The sequence below is a fragment of the Raphanus sativus genome, chromosome 3 (genome assembly GCF_000801105.2).
Source record: "Raphanus sativus cultivar WK10039 chromosome 3, ASM80110v3, whole genome shotgun sequence".
In the NCBI taxonomy this organism is placed as follows: domain Eukaryota; kingdom Viridiplantae; phylum Streptophyta; class Magnoliopsida; order Brassicales; family Brassicaceae; genus Raphanus; species Raphanus sativus.
The window spans coordinates 16,885,502-16,893,496 of NC_079513.1; the positions used below are offsets into that span (position 1 = coordinate 16,885,502).

General features: G+C 29.1%; 1 long non-coding RNA gene across 2 annotated transcripts; it reads right to left on the bottom strand.

Moving 5' to 3' along the window:
• Positions 1-1,597: 1,597 nt before the first annotated feature.
• On the bottom strand, positions 1,598-3,522 carry LOC108844531 (uncharacterized). Of its 2 annotated transcripts, XR_001948473.2 has the most exons (6): positions 3,086-3,522; positions 2,730-2,862; positions 2,468-2,647; positions 2,320-2,402; positions 2,208-2,233; positions 1,598-2,084 (listed from the first exon to the last, which is right to left on the bottom strand). It is a non-coding gene; the product is annotated as an uncharacterized LOC108844531 (long non-coding RNA). The 2 variants fall into 2 exon arrangements; XR_001948472.2 differs by having other exon boundaries at positions 1,860-2,233; positions 3,086-3,521.
• Between the last annotated feature and the right edge of the window lie 4,473 nt (positions 3,523-7,995).

The following is a 7,995-nucleotide window of genomic DNA, read 5'->3' on the forward strand; positions in this document are numbered from 1 at the left end:
AACGAATATATTGATTTGTTTCGGAGCGAAACGACAGGAAATCAAGAATTATTAGCGGACACGCTTGCTGTGTCGAGCAATTTTCCGGGAGGGAAGCAAGGTTGGTTAATATTTCTAAGAACAAGTAACGTAGTTTCTTTTTTCTAATATTTAGAAGAGGTATATGTGTTATTAACTTATTAGTAATTCCATATTAGCATCTTAGAAGTATTACTACACTAGGGTTGGCCCGCCCTACGGGCGGGATACTTATTTCATAAGTTGAAATATGAATTATTATAGATGTAATTAGTAATAATTATATTTTAGAACTTTTAGTTCTATACACCACATTTTAATTATTTTTGTTTCTGTAGTATTGTATTCATTTGATTAATAGAAAGAAATCACAATTGCCCACTACAAAAGAGCAGACATATAATTAGTATATTTTTATCATTGTTATAACATAAATATTTTATGATAACTCAAAAAAATTTGGTCACAAATATAACCTCCAAAAATAAAAATGACTAAAATATTTTATTAAACAGACAAATGTATATTTATACTTGGTTAACTAATTTAGATATAAAGTTTAGAATCAAAGTGTTGAAGTTTAAAAATTTGTTAGTAAGGTTTACAATTTTAAAAATCAAAATTAAAAGTTAGAAAACATAAAATAATTTTTTTGATAACAGTTTCGAATAGAATTTTCGAATTTCAAAATGAAAATTTTTAAAAGTTGAAAACAATAAAAAAAAATTCAGAAATTTTTTTATATTAAAAAATCGATTTTGAAACACATAATTTGAAACAATAAAAATATTTATTTATTTATTTATTTATAGTTATATATCTAGAGTATAAATTTTTTTGCATATTTAATAAAATCTATTTTTGTCATTAACTTTTTAGAGGCTCTTTTTATGACCAAACTTAAAATGAGTCTATATATGAGAGAATTTCCCTTGTTATGAAAATTTCATTCTTCTTCATAGTGAGAGTATTAGTTTACGCATTACAAAATAATAATGTTTAACACCATTTATTTGAAAATTTTGCATTAATTATAAACAATGTATACATTATTTTCCTTTTGTCAACAATGTATACATTATTTAATTTTACAATTCACATCATTCTATTAATAAAAGAGATCAGCTGGAAATTTTTGAAGTTTGTTTTAACATTTACAGGTTTTTGTTCATTTTTTGGTCTTGGCCAGTCTTGCATATGATTCTTTTGGAATTAGTGTAATTGCGAATTTAGTTGTAGAAATTGTGGAATATTTTTTTGCTAGAATTTGGGAAATTGTGAGATATTGCATTGTTTTTATATAAAAAGGTTGTGTGGGTTTACTGTATTAGTCCAAACATTACGATTATTAATCTTGAATGCCTAAGTTGTATGTCGACGTTGGTATTTGTTAAAATTTAATTTTTTTTTATTTTCAATCCCTAACCATGAACTAACGTTTCTTAAATTGAAAAACAAATTGTTTCATTTATTTGTAGTAATAACATGTGCCATACCACATAGCATTTATGTTGTATGGCTTACCATCACCAACCTGACCACAAATTTCATTATTACACAAAAAAGCATGTTCTGAATGTAATTTTTAATGTAAGAAGTTCATTTCAAAGGTGGAGAAACAAAGGGATGTACGTTGAAGAATTTGATATCATAAGCAAAGATAAAGATCACTATCTATCCTATGTGGACGTCAGCTACAGATGGTAAGAACTCATGTTCGAACCCGAACCTATCTTTCAAAAACGTTTTAAGGCTCATGTTTCCGACACCAGCGATCTGCACTATCAAATCCCTGTCTCCTACTTGAGATGTGATCATACTGTACAACACCCAAGCCAATATTGCCATGAAAAACCAGATGTCATTGTACTGAGGGTACCTTACTTCCATTTAACATTTCAAAACTGTTTGCTTCCGGTGTAAAAATATCATACCGTACGTTGTCAAAAAAAAAAAAAAAAAATATCACACCGTACGGAAGTGATGGAAACTCATGTTCTTCTTCTTCTTCATCAACTACAGAGGGATTAGCAGACTCTGGTGTACCTTGAGCACCTGTTTGTTACCTGTTTTTAACAAACAAAAAAGAAATTAGAACCAAAGACCATGGATCCAATTCAAGAAATCAATAAAACTGTTAAGACATGAATTCCTCATGAGACAGTAAAAGAATAGAAGGTGGTGTTCACCCACTGATCAACCAGCTCCTTCCACTCTGCATCAGAAAAATAGAAAACTCATTGCCATATTCTAAAAGAGTAAGAAAGTGTCAAAATTTATGAAAGAATCAATAACTCATACCCGATCAAAGTCTTTGCAAGTTGGCGAATCTTATCAGAGCCATGTTTCCTCAAACCATTAACAGTCTTTCCGATCTCAGTACTCTGCAAGAACAACCTTACAATCACTCACACTTCATACAAAAATTATCAAAAATGCCTGCGAGTACCTAGTTTGGAAGTAGAGAACTTTCGATTCTGGTGGTGGAGTACTGAGCTCTTTGATTAGCTCCTGAGTTCTCCTGAAGTAGACATCGATATTCCGGTAAATGACAGTGGAAGAAACTCTCAGGTCTAATACACGTTGCAGGAGTGTATCCATCCTTGATATTTGGAATCCCTGCAACAAACTGCATAATAAGGCTTTTAGTTCTATTACTCCAAAGTCTCCAATGGATATAGCCAAGAGAAGGAGAAAGACATATGATTCACCTCAAAGTAGTCGAGATTTGTGAGTGATATCGTAGACTTCCAGCATATATAACTCGGACTCCACGTTTCATCAACAAAAATTGCATTAGTAGTTGTTTCTGGGATATCTCCAAGCACTTTCTCCTATTTGCATCTATAAGCAAAGCAATAGCATATATTATACAATCAATCACTCATCTTCCTATACCTATAAGCAATGCAAGAAGCTTCTTCATAACATAGCCTTGACTGACGTTATGCAGCTTTAATCCTACATCGTTCTGTTCAGACAGTATCACTTTGAAACAAAACAATACTACAAATTTCAGAACATGAGTAAAGAACTGAAATAAAATTCGAGTTTCAGAGGATCTAACCAGAAACTACTACCGAATCCCAATATGTTTCGCCTTCTTTCTCGAACTGTTTATGATCCCATTCTCGAACTGTTTCTGATCCCAAGTTCCATTAACCAACTTCGCATACTGAAACAATTATTTTCGTGGTGGTTGGCAAATCAGTCTTGTTTCCTCCATTATCAGACGCGGAGCTTTCCTTTAAATACTTGGATTTGGTGACTGAGGAAGAAACTGATGAGTCTGACAGAATCGAAAACCCTATTTATAAACACGAAGACTTCATAGTGGGTGATGGAATTAATTGGAATAAACACACAACTCCATCAGTTTGAGTCTGGGAAAGGAAGCTTAGACGTCATGCGCCATCGTCAGAGGAAAGGAGAGACGATCTGCAAACATTCGATGGAGCAATTAGGGTTAGAGGACGCACCTCTTCTCGGGCCGGTTACAGAGACCAAACGCAGAGCCCAAACACGCAATTCAACGAAGCAAGCCCACACGATACAGTTTAATGAAACGGTGAGTTTCTGACGTGTCGACGCGGGAGGACTTGAGTTTCCACGCTGGATCCTAGTTGTCATGTCTCAGGAGAGATTAAACTCTTCTTTATATATAAAGATTGGACTAGGAAATTCAGGTCGTTTTTTTTTTGCTTTCATAGTTGTCATCAACGATTCACTAATGATCAAATGTTAACATTCGTTATAATCTCTAAATTTTAAGTGCCTAATATATATGGATCATCCGACTTTCGAATTTAACATATATATATGTATGGATCATGTTTCATAAATCGCAAGACTGATCCTATTTTTTTTGATATCCAAAACAACAATGGGTACTTGTGTTTATATCAGTTATACTTACGTTGAAACAAGGGAAATGATTTTAATCTTTCTTGTTAGGATATAATTTAAATGTCGTTCGCAATTTTTGTTCTATTTTTGTCATTCATCAACCTTTATACAACGGCCGCTTTCACTATTCCAAATATATGCTCCAGATTCATAACAAGAATATTGCATTTCAGTCTTTCTAAACAAAACTTCGTATTTAAAAACACAAATCATTAGTTTTAAAATTCCATACAAATACCCCAACTAAATTTTGGTAAGTTTTTTAATATTCAAATTTTTTTACTGCCCAGTTTAATATTCCAAATAATTATTTTACTCATTTTAATACTCAAATTTTTAAAATTGTACCCACTTTAATATCTAAACTTTATTTATTTTAATAAAAATACTAATAAATTTAAAACAAAACTTAAAAAAATCTCCAAAATCTAAGAAAAAAATATGAAAAATTCTAATTTTATTTTAAGGTTTAGGAAAGAAGGTAGATAAACCATGGAAAAATTTTTTTTAAAAATAAATTAATTTGAATGATAAAAATAAATTTCGTTTTTTTATTTCAGAAAGCAAACTAAATACAATATTTAAAAGTTAGAAATTTTATTACAAATTTTAATTTTTACACTATTTAGTTACTTTTATTTCTCAAACACCAAAAAAATTTAGAATTTTCTGAGTTTTTTTTTGTAAATTTTTAAAAAAATTTAAAATTTTGTTTGAAACTTATTAGTATTTTTATTAAAATAAATAAATTTTGGTTATTAAAATGGATATAGTTTTAAAAGTTTGGATATTAAAATAAACAAAATAATTAGTTGGAGTATTAAACTGGATAGTAAAAAGTTTGAATATTAAAAAGTTTAACAAAATTTAGTTGAGATATTTTTATGGAATTTCCCATACTTTTATTACATATTTACAAATTAAACTAAACAAAACGCTCGGAATTTTAAAGGTAAATACATTGTTATTGGTGAAAGAGGATCAGTACGCTCATAAACATCTAGAAAAGAAAAACACATATACTTTTAGATGTACAGTAAAACTTTGGCGGGGGATCATATGCATAATGAGTGTTGACGATAAGTGAAGCATCGGCAACAAAGCATTATGTGTGGAAGTGGAAGTGAATGGATTGGACGGTAAAAAGACGAGAGTATTACAGCCGCCATCGGTCAAGAAAGTGGGATCCTTGGTTTTTATTAGTGGTTTGCAAATGCGCATGCGATTACGCAAGTGCCTAAAATGTCAAACTTAACGGCTTTCAATTATTCATTCATAATACAAATACACCAAGGAATCTCCGAAAAAAATATTGTATGCTTTCAAATTAAGTAAACTACTAGATTTTGACCCGCCCTTAAAAGGGCGGGTATATTTTTCGTTTGAAATTTATTTTTGATATTTATTTTTTCTTTCTGATTATATATGTATTTTTTTTCTAATCATATTCGTGTATAAATTTTAATCAAAATAAATTTTATTAAGTAATAGCAATTTAAAAATTGATCCAGTATATACACGTTTAAAGCTGGGTTGCAGGTCGAACTCGTCCGCTGACCCGCTAACCTGCGGTTTTCAATTTTGTTTTGGTTAAAAATATGACATGCACAACCCGTAAACAAATAATTTGGTACACACGGATATATTTAAAGCTATATACTCAGTTTTTGTCATTATCTACCCGCCCTTTAAAGCTATATACTCAGTTTTCAGAATCTAGGGCGGGTAGATTTTTTAACCCGTCCTTTTAAATCAACTTTATTTATACTGAAAATGTTAAATGTTGTGTGAATTAAATTAAAAACCATGATGAATTTGTTTAATCTGTAATATATAAGAGAATGAGAAAATTATGAAACAAAAGATAGATATTATAAACAGTGAAAATTGTATAAGAGCATACTTCCAAAAAGCGGGTATATTTTCTGTTTAATTTTTCTTTCAAAATTTTTATTCTGATATTTATGCTTTTTGTAATCATATACGTGCCTAATCTTAACTTAATTTAATATAATTTTTAGTAACTATAGTAAATATATCAAGTTGCATAATTACATACTTGTGTCATATGCACTTAAGAAATTATTTTTAAATTTTATTTTTAAAGTTTGTAACATATTATATTTTATATTAGTTACCTAACATATTTAGTCAAGAATATTAGTACCCAAAAACCATACTCGGAATCGAACGAAAATCAATGTCACATACTATGTAAGACCTAACCTATATAGTCGAACGGTTCTTAAAATATAATATCCGAAAACAATATCAAACTCAACCCGCACCGAAAACCAAATATTTTTTGAAAATGTTTGAAAAACTTAGAATATATGTAAATGGGTTAATATGATCACTAACTTTAAATAAAATCACATTTAATAAATATTAATTTAGTTAAAATCGTTAAACTAAATGAATTTATATGATCTTGATTTAATAAAATAGATTAGTAGGTTAATAGTCAAAACAAAAAGAAGGAATAGTTATATATCTAAAGGTGAAGAGGAGTAATATATAACAGTTGACACAGATGTTAAATTATTACATTTAGTTTAGTAGATATAACCATCGCATATGGTGTGAACTAAAAAGAAGGAAAAAATCAATATTCATCACGGTGAATATATGTTTGGAGTATTGGGTCCCGAAAATTTTGGAACAAAAGTAGCGGTTACAAACTTATTCTATTAAAAAAGGTAGTTATCCTATAGTTATATAAATATATCGTGTATAACTTTTTGTTTTGTTTTTAAATGGACACAACTAATATCAATAGGGCATACAGGAGAATTAATAGAATATATGAGTATACTTTTAAAATGCTTTAGAAAATTATTTAAGTTTTTATCACTGCAAAACGAATTACAATACCAATCTAAAACAAAATTATTATTAATGCAAGATAATTTTGACAAAAAAAACTTAAAATCTTGTAATTATAAATTTCTAAAAGTAACAAGTATATGACTGTTTTATAAAAAAATAAAAATAAAAAGTATGTAACTGTTTTATATTGCTCTCTTTTTATAAGGAAAAGCAGTGTTTTAGTAAATTGCATTATAAAGCTTTGGTACTACATGCATATTGTGATATATATATACACATTTAACTTAATACAACAAACTAGAAATTAAGAAATCTTCAAGAGCGATGATTTTTTTTTGTCAGCGAGCAATGATTTATTATTCACAGAAAATGAGAAATCTTTCCTTATAAAATTTTGATGCTTTTGTTTCTTTTCAAATTGTTTTTTTGATGAATACTAAGTTGAAATAGTGGCAACCGATTTGAAGTTGCTGATTAAGATAGGTCTAGACTCGTAAACGTCCAGCAAAAAGCAATTCTCAGTGCCACCTTAAATGCATATAAACCGAATTCACCAAATGTTATGTGGAGTGTGTTATTACATATATAAGTGATATAGTGGTCGACGGATGAGCGGCTGATCGATGGTGATACAGAACATTAAGTGACGTCAAAATATCCCGTTTTAACATCGAGAAACGAGTTAAGTTTGCATCACGAACACGTCCGAAACTGTGCGGACTCAGTGTAAAGAAAAAGAACATTCGCTTACGGCAGCAAAAGAATTTTAAAAATTAAAGGCATCATCTATTAATATCACATCGTAATATAATTATAATAGCATGGGTTTACTATGAAAGCACTGTGATAACTGATAAGTAAGACTATTTACATGGACTTATATAATGAAAACATGGATTGCCTATGTGACAAACATGTAGACAATCGTTAACTAGAGCAGTTAGATAGATTGGAGGATTATAGGATGAATGCAATTTAGCAATATTTTTAGAAGCTGACAAAAAAAAGAATATTTTTAAAAAATTTTTTTGATAAATTGTTGCCTTACTTGATTATGGTATAAACATTGAATATACTAATTATTTTATCTAAAATTAGTTATAAATTCTAATAATAAAAACTTGATTAGTAATTTTAGAAGATATTGTTGTATAATTAATATTTTATTTGTTAATTTAATTCTGTATATGTTTTTCTTGTACAGTAATATGTATTATTATTATTACTGTATAGAGCTTTATG